Raw genomic sequence first — 12,848 nt, 5'->3', positions numbered from 1 at the left:
TGAAAACATGGACGCCACGGGAAGGCGTTGCTGTGGACACAGTAATGTAGGAGAGGCCTTTTGCAATAACCTTACTGTCTGGCAAGCCAGGCAGTGGCTATGCGGCGATCACTTCACCTGGAAAGGAGAGGTTATCGAGTGACACATCACTTTCCTTGAGTGAGCGGGACGTCCAGCACCAGACCTCACTATCCACACTTCCCCACAAGAGTCAAGTTAACATCCCTCTTCTCTCGACTGCTAATAATCAGACTGGTAAACATATAGCCATATTTCTGTATAAGTCTATCGAACGGGTTAGAGATGTTACATTAACTATGCATTATTAATTTATTCATGCCTTAAGTACATGGTATTTGCTTTTAAGTACATAATATTTGCCTTTCTACAGACAAACGGGTTGATTGACTACTGTACTGTTTTCACCTCTTCAGTAGGGGCTATGGCCTATCTGAATAAATCTTTTGGTCTGGTCTGGTCTTCACCCACCACTCCTCACCTTCTAATCTCCCGCCCCCCTCCTTCCAAAGTTTATCCTTTGAGATTGTTCCGACAACCATGCCTTACCACCCTCCGCATCCACCCCCACCCCCACTCCCTATTCGTCTGTTTTTGGTCAGTTTGCTCAATCACGGAGCCCGGTATAATATGCTGAAACTGCCCCCCTTCCCAGTTTAACTCCCGGGAGTCAGTCTGGCACTGTCCCAGATTAATTAACTCCCGGGAGTTAATCTGAGTTTGCACCAAATCAGCCATCGAACAGGACTAGAACAGTCTCCCGGGGAGTTAATTTGACACTGGCCGAAAACGGCACCTCCCCTTGTGGAGTTAAACTGGACCTGGCTCAGAACAGCCCCCCTAAGGCATCTGGGGAGTTAATCTGGCACCGGACTGGAACAGCCACCCACTGGAAAGTTAAATCAAACCTGGCCCAGAACAGTCCCCTCCCCCTCCTGGAGAGTTAAACTGGCACCGGCCCAAAACAGGCCCCCCCACCCCCCATCCTCCTGGGGAGTTAATCTGGCACCGGCCCAAAACAGCCCCCCTAGAGAGTTAAACTGGATCTGGCCTAGAGCACCCCCCCCCCCCCTTCTCCTGGGGAGTTAATCTGGCTCCAACCTGGAACAGCCCCCCTGGAGAGATCAACTGGTCCTGTCCTAGAACAGTCCCCACCCCCTCCTGGGGAGTTAATCTGGAACCTGCCTAGAACAGCCCGTAGAGAGTGAAACTGGTCCTGTCCTAGAACAGCCCCCCTCCTCCTAAGGAGTTAATCTGGAACCAGTCTAGAACAGCCCCTCTGGAGAGTTAAATTGGACCTGTCCCAGAACAGCCCCCACCCCCCTCTCCTGGGAAGTTAATCTGGCTCAAACCTGGAACAGCCTCCCTGGAGAGTTAAACTGGACCTGTCCCAGAACAGCCCCCCCCCTCCTCCTGGGGAGTTAATCTGGAACCAGCCCAGAACAGCCCCTCTGGAGAGTTAAACTGGATGTGTCCCAGAACAGCCCCCCTTTCCTCCTGGGGAGTTAATCTGGAACGAGTCTGGAACAGCCCCTCAGAAAAGTTAAACTGGACCAGTCCCATAACAACCCCCCTTCCTCCTGGGGAGTTAATCTGGAACCAGCCTAGAACAGCCCCTCTGGAGAGTTAAACTGGACCTGTCCCAGAACAGCCACCACCCTCCTCTCATGGGAAGTTAATCTGGCTCAAAACTGGAACAGCCCCTCTGGAGAGTTAAACTGGATATATCACAGAACAGTCCCCCCCTTCCGCCTGGGGAGTTAATCTGGAACCAGCATAGAACAGCCCCTCTGGAGAGTTAAACTGGACATGTCCCAGAACACTCCCCCTTTCTTCCTGGGGAATTAATCTGGAACCAGCCTAGAACAGCCCCTCTGGAGAGTTAAACTGGACCTGTCCCAGAACACTCCCCCTCTCCTCCTGGGGAGTTAATCTGGAACCAGCCTGGAGAGATAAACTGGTCTAGAACTGGTCTGGACTAGAACAGCCCCCCCCGGGAGTTAATTTGGCACTGGCCCAAAACAGCACCTCCCCTTGGACCTGGCTAAGAACAGCCCCCCTAAGACATCTGGGGAGTTAATCTGGCACCGGACTGGAATAGCCACCCACTGGAGAGTTAAATCAAACCTGGCCCAGAACAGTCCCCTCCCCCTCAGCCCCCCCTAGAGAGTTAAACTGGATCTGGCCTAGAGCACCCCCCCCCCCCCCTTCTCCTGGGAAGTTAATCTGGCTCCAGCCTGGAACAGCCCTCCTGGAGAGATCAACTGGTCCTGTCCTAGAACACCCCCCCCCCCAACCCCCCCGACCAACGCCTTTTAACTCTCCATGGAGGGGGTGGGGCATGTGGGCAAGGGGGACTGTTCTGGACCAGGTCCAGTTTAACTCTCCAAGTAGGAGGGGGGGCGGGGGGGGGGCTGTTCTGGACCAGGTTCAGTTTAACTCTTCAAGGAGGGGGAGGCCAGAGGGGGCTGTTGTGGACCAGGTCCAGTTTAACTCTCCCAGTGGGGGAGGAGGGGGGGCTGTTCTGGACCTGGTCATGTTTAACTCTCCAAGTACGGGTGGGGATTTTTCTGGGCCAGGTCCAGTTTAACTCTGAAGGGGGAGTGGGGTGTGTGTGTGTGTGTTGGGGGGGGGGGGGGGCGGGGGCGGGGGGGGGGGCAGGGGGGCTGTTCTGGACCAGGTCCAGTTTAACTCTCACAGTGGGGGGGGGGGGGGGGCTGTTGTGGATCAGGTCCAGTTGAACTCTCCAAGGAGGGGGGAGGGAGGGGGGCTGTTTTGGACCAGGTCCAGTTTAACTCTCCAAATAGGAGTGGGGGGGGGGGCTGTTCTGGACCAGGTCCAGTTTAACTCTTCAAGGAGAGGGAGGCCAGAGGGGGCTGTTCTGGACCAGGTCCAGTTTAACTCTCCCAGTGGGGGAGGAGGGGGGGCTGTTCTGGACCAGGTCCAGTTTAAGTTTCCAAGGTGGGGGTGGGGGGGCAGTTCTGCACCAGGTCATGTTTAACTCTCCAAGGAGGGGTGGGGATTTTTCTGGGCCAGGTCATGTTTAAGTTTCCAAGGGGTGGGTGGGGGGGCTGTTCTGGACCAGGTCATGTTTAACTCTCCAAGGAGGGAGGCCAGGTCCAGTTTAACTCTGAAGGGGGAGGGGGGGGGGGGCAGGGGGGCTGTTCTGGACCAGGTCCAGTTTAACTCCCCCAGTGGGGGCGGGGGGACTGTTGTGGATCAGGTCCAGTTGAACTCTCCAAGGAGGGGGGAGGGAGGGGGGCTGTTTTGGACCAGGTCCAGTTTAACTCTCCAAGGGGTCGGGGGCAAGGGGTGCTGTTCGGGACCAGGTCCAGTTTAACTCTCCAAGGAGGGGGGAGGGTTGGGGGAGGGGGGGGGCCTGTTCTGGACCAGGTCCAGTTTAACTCTTCATGGAGGGGGTGGGGCTGTTCTGGATCAGGTCCATTTTAATTCTCCAAGGAGGGGGAGGGGCAGGGGGCCAGTGGGGGGGGGGGGGGGCTCTTCTGGACCAGGTCCAGTTTAACTCTCCAAGTAGGGGAGGGGGGGAGCTGTTCTTCACCAGGTCCAGTTTAACTCTCCAAGGAAGGGGGGGGGGGGCTGTTCTGGACAAGGTCCAGTTAAACTCTCGAAGTAGGGGTTGGTCTGTTCTGGACCAGGTCCAGTTTAACTCTCAAAGAGGGGGGGGGGGGCAGTTCTGGGCCAGCTCCAGTTTAACTCTCCAAGGGGTCGGGGGGGGGGGGGCTGTTCTCGGCCAAGTCCGGTTTAACTCTCCAAGGAGTGGGGGCAAGGGGGGCTGTTCTGGACCAGGTCCAATTTAACTCATCAAGGAGGGGGAGGCCAGGGGTGGAGGTCTGTTCTTGACCAGGTCCAGTTTAACTCTCCAAGCATGGCTGGGGTGGGGGGGAGGGGCTGTTCTGGACCAGGTCCAGTTTAAGTATTCAAGGGGGTGGGGGCGCGGGCAGGGCGGGGGGGGGGGGGGCAGTTCTGTACCAGGTCCCGTTTAACTCTCAAAGGGGGGGGGGGGTACAGGGGGGGGGGGGGCAGGTCTGGACCAGATCCAGTTTAACTCTCCAATGGGGGGGTGGGGGTGGATGTTCTGGGTCAGGTCCAGTTTAACTCTCCAAGGGAGGGGGGGGGGCAGTTCTGGGCCAGGTCCAGTTTAACTCTCCAAGGGGGGGGTGGGGGGTTGTTCTGGGTCAGGTCCAGTTGAACTCTCCAGGGGGGGGGGGGGGGGGCTGTTCTGGGTCAGGTCCAGTTTAACTCTCTAGGAGGAGTGTTTTGGGCCTGTCCTGGAATAACTCTTCACTTGCGCCAGTTTAACTCCCAGGGAGTCATTTTGATGTGAAAATTTTGGGCCCAGAAGAACTCCCGGGAGTCAGTTTGGAACAGCACCAATTTAACTCTCCAAGGGGTTGGGGGGCTGATCTGGCACTGCCCCAAATGAACTCCCGGGAGTTAGTTTAGAGTAAAAATCTTTAGGTTCAAAACAACTCCCCGGGAGTAATTCTGAGACTTGTAGGGGTTCATTCTGGAACAGGCCTAATAAACAGAAAGAAGAGATGGGAGGCCGTTCTAGACCTGATAGGGGAGCTGCTTTGGTGCAGACCCAGATTAACTCCTGGGAGTTAATCTTGGTCAGTGCCAGACTGACTCCCGGGAGTTAAACTGGGAGGGGGACGGCTTCAGCACGTTACATCGGTTCTGTTTGCTGATTGATTGATTGATTGATGTGGATACTTATATAGCGTCTATCCTCGGTCAGAGACCAAGCTGTAAGCGCTTTACATACACGGGGACATTTGCACCACAGGCTTCATGCCTGGGCAGAGCCGACTGACGGCTGCCACTGGGCGCTCATCATTCGTTTCCTGTGTCATTCAATCAGATTTCAGACGCACACGCATACACACTCAGACAGACATGTAACATTTTACGTGTATGACCGTTTTTATTTATTTACCCCGCCATGAGTACATGACATGTTGTTTTTTTGTTTTTGTTTTTTTTCAAACATTTTTATTCAATTTTTACATTGTTAAACACACACACTGAGAAACAAAAGAAGTACTGCTACCAGTACTACTACTAATAATAATAGTAATAATAACACAGCCACAAGAACATGCTGGCAAAGATCAATGAATCAAGATCAAATATAAGGTCGCCGGGCGCAGTCTAAGGAGTCTGATAAATTGTAGGTTGTCAACCTCACAATAAATGACACATATGTGGCCATACTTTAAATTGCATAGTAAGATACAAAATATAGTAATAACAATATCAGAACTGTATGACACAATATAAATTCTTATTTCAATTTGTATTAAAAAAACAAAGATTTATATGGAGACCATTTGCTGATAAAATCATTATAAAGAAAGTTTTTCCTAGCTATATATTCTTCAACTGTATATCTGTATTCCAATTTTTTTATGAAACCCTGCAGAACAGGTTCAGTGCTGTTGATCTTGCGTTGGTGCAAGTATTGTTTAGCCAGCAACAAAATGAAATAAAAAGTGGGATCAGTGACTATATTTTTGTCATGTCCAAGTATGACTAATGGTTCAGTTAATTGCAAATTTTGAGCATTTGGGCATCTTTCGTTAACCAGATCCATTAATTCTTGCCAGAAACGTTGGATGGTTGTACACTGCCAAAACATGTGTCTAATACTATCTTTCATTGTGTTGCAAAAACTACACAGGTCATTGTTAAGTACACCCATCTCTTTAAGTATAACATTTGTCCCAAGGCATCTGTGCACAATTCTGATCTGAAACCATTTCAGTTTAACATCTGGAATCTTACAAATGTACAAAAAACATTTTCTCCAGTCATGAACAATGTTGAGTTTTTCATCCCATTTTGAACAACACTGTGGATGAACACCATTGTCTATAAGTATGTCATAATAAAGCTTGGAACCTTTACATATGGACATCAATTTCTTGAAAATTATAGACATATTTAAGCATTGATCATTATCTATGGTTATGTTCTTCTTTTGAATGTACTCTTTTACTGCCGATATGTAACCAGCAAAAGTAAGAAAATTGATGTCGACATTATATTTTCGTTTGAATTCTTCGTAAGAAATAAAATGTCCATTTTCAAGCAAAAAATGTGCAATACAGTATATACCTTTATCTATCCATGTTTTTCCCCGAATAAATGTTTTCCCTATTTGTATTCTTCGATTATAAAATACTGGTTCTGCCAGAAGCTCAGCAGAGGTATTGCAATCTATTTTATAGAAAAATTCTTTGTATGCATTAAATACATCTGTCCAAAAAATATTTGTTTGAGCGAAAGATAATGTTATTTCTGGCCCGTATTTATGGATATCATTCAGCACAGGAAAATTAGCCATTGCAATGTTTTTTCCATTTATGATGCGTTTTACCCACTTTCCGTATCCAAGTCAATTTTAGAGAGGATGCATAGGTTTTTAATTCCGGTAATCCCAAACCACCATTTCTGATACTTTTATGCGCAGTTTTTCTATTTATCTTATCATTCTTTTTGTTCCATACAAAACTATAACAGTGATTTTGTAAAATGCGAAAAAAATTGTCAGGTGGGTTAGGCAGTAAAATCCACAAATGAGTCAGTTTAGACAAAATTAATGATTTTAGAACAGCTATTCGTCCAAGGGGTGTTATTTGCCTTCTTATCCATACTCTAAATAATTGTATAACATCTGCTAATTTTTCAGAGTAGTTCATATTTGCACAGTTTTGTAAATCATTTGTAAACCAGATTCCTAGAATTCTAAATTTTGGTGGATTCCATTCTATCCCTAGATGCTCCATATACCGAATATTAGAATTTTTATTACTTCCCAGCCAAATTGCACTTGTTTTTCCAAAATTCATATGTAGGCCTGATTTACGCCCAAACGTGTCCACTATATGCATGCATGTCTCAAATGATTTTTTGTCACCTGCTAAAAGAAATTCAGTATCATCTGCGTATTGAGAAAGTTTGTGTTCCATATTGTTGATCGTTATACCACGTACATTTTCATTTTCTCGTGTCATTACTGCTAATATTTCAACACACAAAACAAAAAGGTATGGTGATAGTGGGTCTCCATGTCTACATCCCCGTTCTACACTAAACCAGCTAGAGACTTGCCCATTTACAAGAACACAGGATCTGATATTATTATAAAATGTTTCTATCCATTTACATATCCCATTTTGGAAACCAAATGCTTTTAATACTTTAAACATAAAATTCCAACCAACTGAATCGAAAGCCTTCTCAAAATCGATATTTAACAAAAGTCCAGGTAGATTGTGCTCTTCTAAGTAAGCTATTGTGTCATATATCAACCTTATATTGTCACCTATATATCTATTCCTGATAAAGCCAGTTTGGTCTTCTGCAATAAGTTTGGGAAGACAGTTTTTATACGGTTGGCTATGCATGACGATCCGATTTTATATACGATATTTAACAGTGATATTGGCCTCCAGTTCTTGATGAAGTTTCTAGGTTTATCTCCTTTAGGGATACATACAATTATTCCTTGTTTTTGAACACAAGAAAGTTGACCTTTTCTAAAACTAGTGTTTAATGACCTTACAACAAAATCACCTATTCTGCTCCAAAAACACTTAAAAAATTCTGCCGTGAAACCATCTGTACCAGGACTCTTATTGTTTTTCATATTTTTTAGTACTAAACTAGCCTCTTCAAACGTAATATCGCCCTCTAAATCATGTGCTTCATCAACATCTAAACATGGAATATCTTTTATAAGTTCGTTAATTTCACAGTCTTCAACGTTTGAACTTTTATACAAATTTTCATAGAAACCTTGGACTTCTTTTAGAATATCTTTTTGGTTATTTAGAACATTGCCATGTGCATCATTTAATCTAGCCATATTCTTGCTTATATAATGACGTTTTTCTAAATTACAGAAATATTTAGTTACTTTTTCCCCATCTGCTATCCATCTTGCCCTTGATCTTAAAATTACTCCCTCTATTCTTTTCTCCCGAATAACTCTCAATCGTTCCTTCTTAGCTTCTATATTCATAACATCTTCCTTACTTTTTACTTCTAGCTTTTCTAGTTGCTGAATGTCTTGTTGTAAAGTATTCTCCTCTTCGTTTGTTTTCCTTTTCTTCATTGTAGCATAAGAAATAGTCCTTGATCTAATCTTCATTAATAGAAAGTCTAGGAATAGATCATCAGGTACTGACAACTGTAAGTCTTGAACTGGAATAGTATCCACTGCCTCTCTTAAATACGGGCTAACTGCATATTCCTCTATAACCTTTTTTATTTCTTCATTAATTTCCTCTAAATAACCCTTATCTTTTAATAATGAGGAGTTGAATTTCCAAAACGTGTTCCGTTTACATTTATTATCAAATTTTAGCCTTAACAAGATCATTGAGTGGTCAGTTCTATATCCGTAATCAATATCTGCATCTTCAACTAAAGAAACTACTTGATCTGAAATGAGAAAAAAATCCAACCTAGCTTGTTGAAATGGATTAGTTCTTCTCCATGTGTATCTGTGAACATCTTGATCTAGATCCCTCCATATATCGTTCAATTCTAATCCGCTAATCATTTTTTCTACTATCTCTCTAGCCTTTGGGTTGTTAACGTTTCTATAGTTATTATAGTCTCTAGATGGGTCGAGTACTAAATTAAAATCTCCACCAATTATTACATTACTGACATTGAAATCTTTAATTTTTTCGCTTAAAATATCATAGAATTCCGGGTCATCTCTATTTGGACCATACACATTTACAAACAGAAAGTCATTTTGCTTAATTTCGGCCAATATCATAATACTGTTTCCCCCATCACCCCTATAAACGTTTTTTACCTTGAATTCAAAATTGTTATTAAATAGAATAGCAACTCCTCTTGCGTTAGATGCATGGCTTGCGAAGTATGCTTGATAACCCCACTCAGAAAGAATATAACATTCCATATTTTTTTCAAAATGTGTATCTTGCAAAAAATAGATCGAATATTGTTTATTTTTTAAATAATGAAACACATCTCTTCTTTTTTGACTATTGTTCAGGCCCTGACAATTAACTGAAACAATTGATAAAGAACTATCCATATTGCATAAAACAATCAGTACATTGATCAAACAACCCACCAGGTTCATCAACTGAACCGACGACAAAGAGCACATGCTTATCACAAGAATATCTTTGAGACAAAATGTCAAATGGATCCAGCAAACATTCAAACATGCATACAAAAATATTTGATATAAAAATCGACATATAGTTACATTTACACATACATCTGACAATATACTTTACCATCGCAAGCAGACGCAGCAATAAATTGATTGCTCGCGAGTGAAAAGTGCCTTTCGTTACAATTATCATTGTGCTTTTCTTTTGACCAGAACACACATTTCCTTAATAGAGAGATGTAGAGAGTGTGTGAGGAGAGAGAGAGAGAGAAAGGGGGGGGGAGGGGGGGGGGGGGAGGGGGACAGGCGAAGACAGACACAGAGAGAGAGACAGAAGTGACAATTTTCAACCTGATGTCATGTGCGCTTTTCTCGCACAGTACAAGGAACATGGCAAGGGGAAACAAAAAACAAACATGAACTTTCATCCGGCACACACAAAACATTCCCATATTGTGTCGCGTTTCCGTGTTCTCCGCCACCCATGAAATCCTTGATAAATATGCATGAAATCCACACACAAAAAAAAGAATGTCAAAGTCATGATCCAAGTGTGTGTGAGGTGAATGGAGGAAGGGGGAGGGACGGAGGGGGCAAGGGTCAGACTGGCAACAAACAACTTGAATACAATTCACATCCACAGTTTGGCGTGCCAGAAAAAAAACATCAGGGTTTGACCTTGAGTTTCGGAGTGTGCGTGTGTGCACAAGCGTTAGATAATTAATTGTAGGTGCGCGCGCATGCGCGCGCTTGTGTTTACTTGTGACAGAGTGAATGTGTGCATGTGTGTGTACGCACGCGCCCGCGCGTGTGCACTGGTAGTAGTGTTTCCACACAAATTTCACACACATTTACACACACACACGCACGCACACACACACACACACAAAAACAAAACAACACCCCCCCCCCCCTACCCCCCCCCCCCCCCCCAAAAAAAAACAAAAAAAAAACAAACAAAAAAAACCCTGGTCTATGGAGGATAGATTTGAAGAACACACACGTACACACACACACACACACCCACCCACACACACCCACACACGCACGCACACACACCCACACAACAAAACAAAACAAAAACAAACAAAACACACACACACACACACACACACACACACACACACAAAAAAAGTCTTGGCCATCGCGATATTTGAGCGGAATGACAATAGCCCCAATAAATGCATATCATACATATAGATAAACCTACACATGCATAAGTGCACACACATGTACAAATACTACATATCATACACACTTACATATCAATTTACATGCAAATGCATACATGCATATCCACATGCACATATGCGTTTTCACATGGGGAGACCTGAGTATAGGGAAGTTACATGATGTTTGTGAAAAGAAAAAAAAAATACTAGCAAATTGTTCAACATACACAGCAACAACAACAACCCCCCACCCCCACCCCCCCAACACAAAAAAATCACTGTCGACCGTGACATACAGCTTGTGATTCAATACGGATCATAGAAATGGGTTCCATAATATGCAAGGTGTAGACCAGTATATATTACTGCATAATGTCTAAATAAATACACCACCCAAAGAAAACGATATCCATCTGCCTAACTTTTCTCTCTTCTGCATAAATCTACATAATCACACAGCCAAACTATTTTTCTCTCTCTTTTCCCGCAATGCTTCCTCTTTCTCTCAGTGGCCCAAATTTTCTCCGATCAATGATATAACATTATAATCACATGGGCAGATGGAACGAGAGAGAGGGAAGAGAGGATGAGAAGGAAAAACACGAACACACTGATAAAATAAAAAAATAAAAAAAAATAAAAAAAAACAACTGCACAACTCATCTCACGCACATTATCAACAGCATCGCAGTTCCTCCACGAAGCGAATGTTTCCACATTCTTACTTTAGTGTTTAAAACATTTAAATTTTTCAAAGTCAACATCCATATAAAAATTTTGGACTGGATGTGTGGTTGACCAAGAATGAAAATTCATATGCATGTCAGTGTGTATGTGTGTGTGCGTATGTGCGCGCGCGTGCTTCTTGACACATCAGTTCATATCGGTAAACAGAATGCTTAACTTTTGGTCAGCAACATCATATATAATTACACGAGAATTGCAGGCTGTATCGTACATGTTAGTTTTGTGCAACATTTCCTTGTTAACTGTTTGTACTGTGACTTGAAGCACTTTGAACACTTTTGTAAGAACAAAAACATCACAGTCGCCATTTTAATTATTCGCTAATGTTTCTTTATTGAGCTTCGCTACATATGGACAGTTCACTCTCTTTTCTTTACCTTCCTTTCTCACCCCACCTCCTCTTCTCTTCCTTTCTTTATCCCCAACCTTGTCAGCATTCCTTCCCTCACCAACAATTTAAGTTTTCTACTACTTTTATCTCTCTCTTCCGCTGTTACCCCCCCCCCCTCCCCCTCCCTTTCCTACCATGAAGTAATGAAATCTGGAAATCTAGTAATCATTAACATACATGCATAAAAAAAAAATTTAAAAAGAAAAAAGAAAAAAAAAAGAAAAAAAAGAAAAAAAGAAAATAATAATAATAATAATAATAGTAATAATAATAATAACACCAGAATCCTGTTACACTAATCCACTGCGTACGGGGCACGGGGATGGGTGCTAGTGTACCATTTTACTTGTCCCAGTACACCAATGGGCGCGCGATGCGGACCCCGACACACACCCGGGAAAGAAAGAAAAGGGGACGGGTGGTTCAAAGCAAAGCCACGAACTGACCATGATGCTAAGACACAATCCTGTCCCCCCTCCCCACACCTCCCCTATCCCCAAGTCTCACCCCACCCCATCCAAGGCCCCACCCCCCACTGTACGGCGCACAGTTACTTTTTTTTTCTTCTTTTTTTCTTTTTTAAAGAATACAGTTTACAAAACATTGCGTGAACTAAACCACAATTACTCTGTGTCTCAAGTGTAGTTAGGGCGATGGGGTATGAGTGGGAATTGTATCGAAATTTAATTGCAGGAAATTTTGCGGACATCCTATCACACCCCACACAGACTGGAAATATTGTGTTGATTAGAAAACAAAACAAAACAACACACACACACACACACATACACACACACACAAAAACAACAACAAAAAAACAAAAAAACAAAAAAACCAAAAATAACAAACAAAAAAAACAACAAAAACCTGGATACCTAGTCATTTATCTCTTTCATCTATCCCGCCCCCATCCCCCCCCCCAACCCCCCACCGTACATTACATTGCACCCACAATTTGTTTTCATCAAACACATCATGCCATCTCTTTTCTCAAAGTGTCGTCCAGATTCATGTTTACATCAAGTTTCAGTGTCTTGCCATTTTTCAGTTTAACCAGTATCTTCCCATTTGTGGACCATGCCGAAAGAGTTGCTGAATGTTTGTTTGCGTTCATTAATAAATTGTAGTTGAGTTTGGTCAAGTCCTCACCCACTGACACACCACTCTGTTTCAACCTCCTTCTATTCTCCATCACAGTCTTCTTTTTCTGACGTGAAAAAAACCTCACCAAAATGGGGCGTGGTCTGCCAATACCGGGGCGACCCGAGCGGTGAGCCACTTCGATGTCGTCTGTAGCCACTGGAACGCCAACCTTGTCAGTGAAGATCTCTGT

Source organism: Babylonia areolata, chromosome 26, assembly GCF_041734735.1.
Source record: "Babylonia areolata isolate BAREFJ2019XMU chromosome 26, ASM4173473v1, whole genome shotgun sequence".
Lineage (NCBI taxonomy): Eukaryota > Metazoa > Mollusca > Gastropoda > Neogastropoda > Buccinidae > Babylonia > Babylonia areolata.
Note: the sequence above shows the minus strand (reverse complement) of the source record.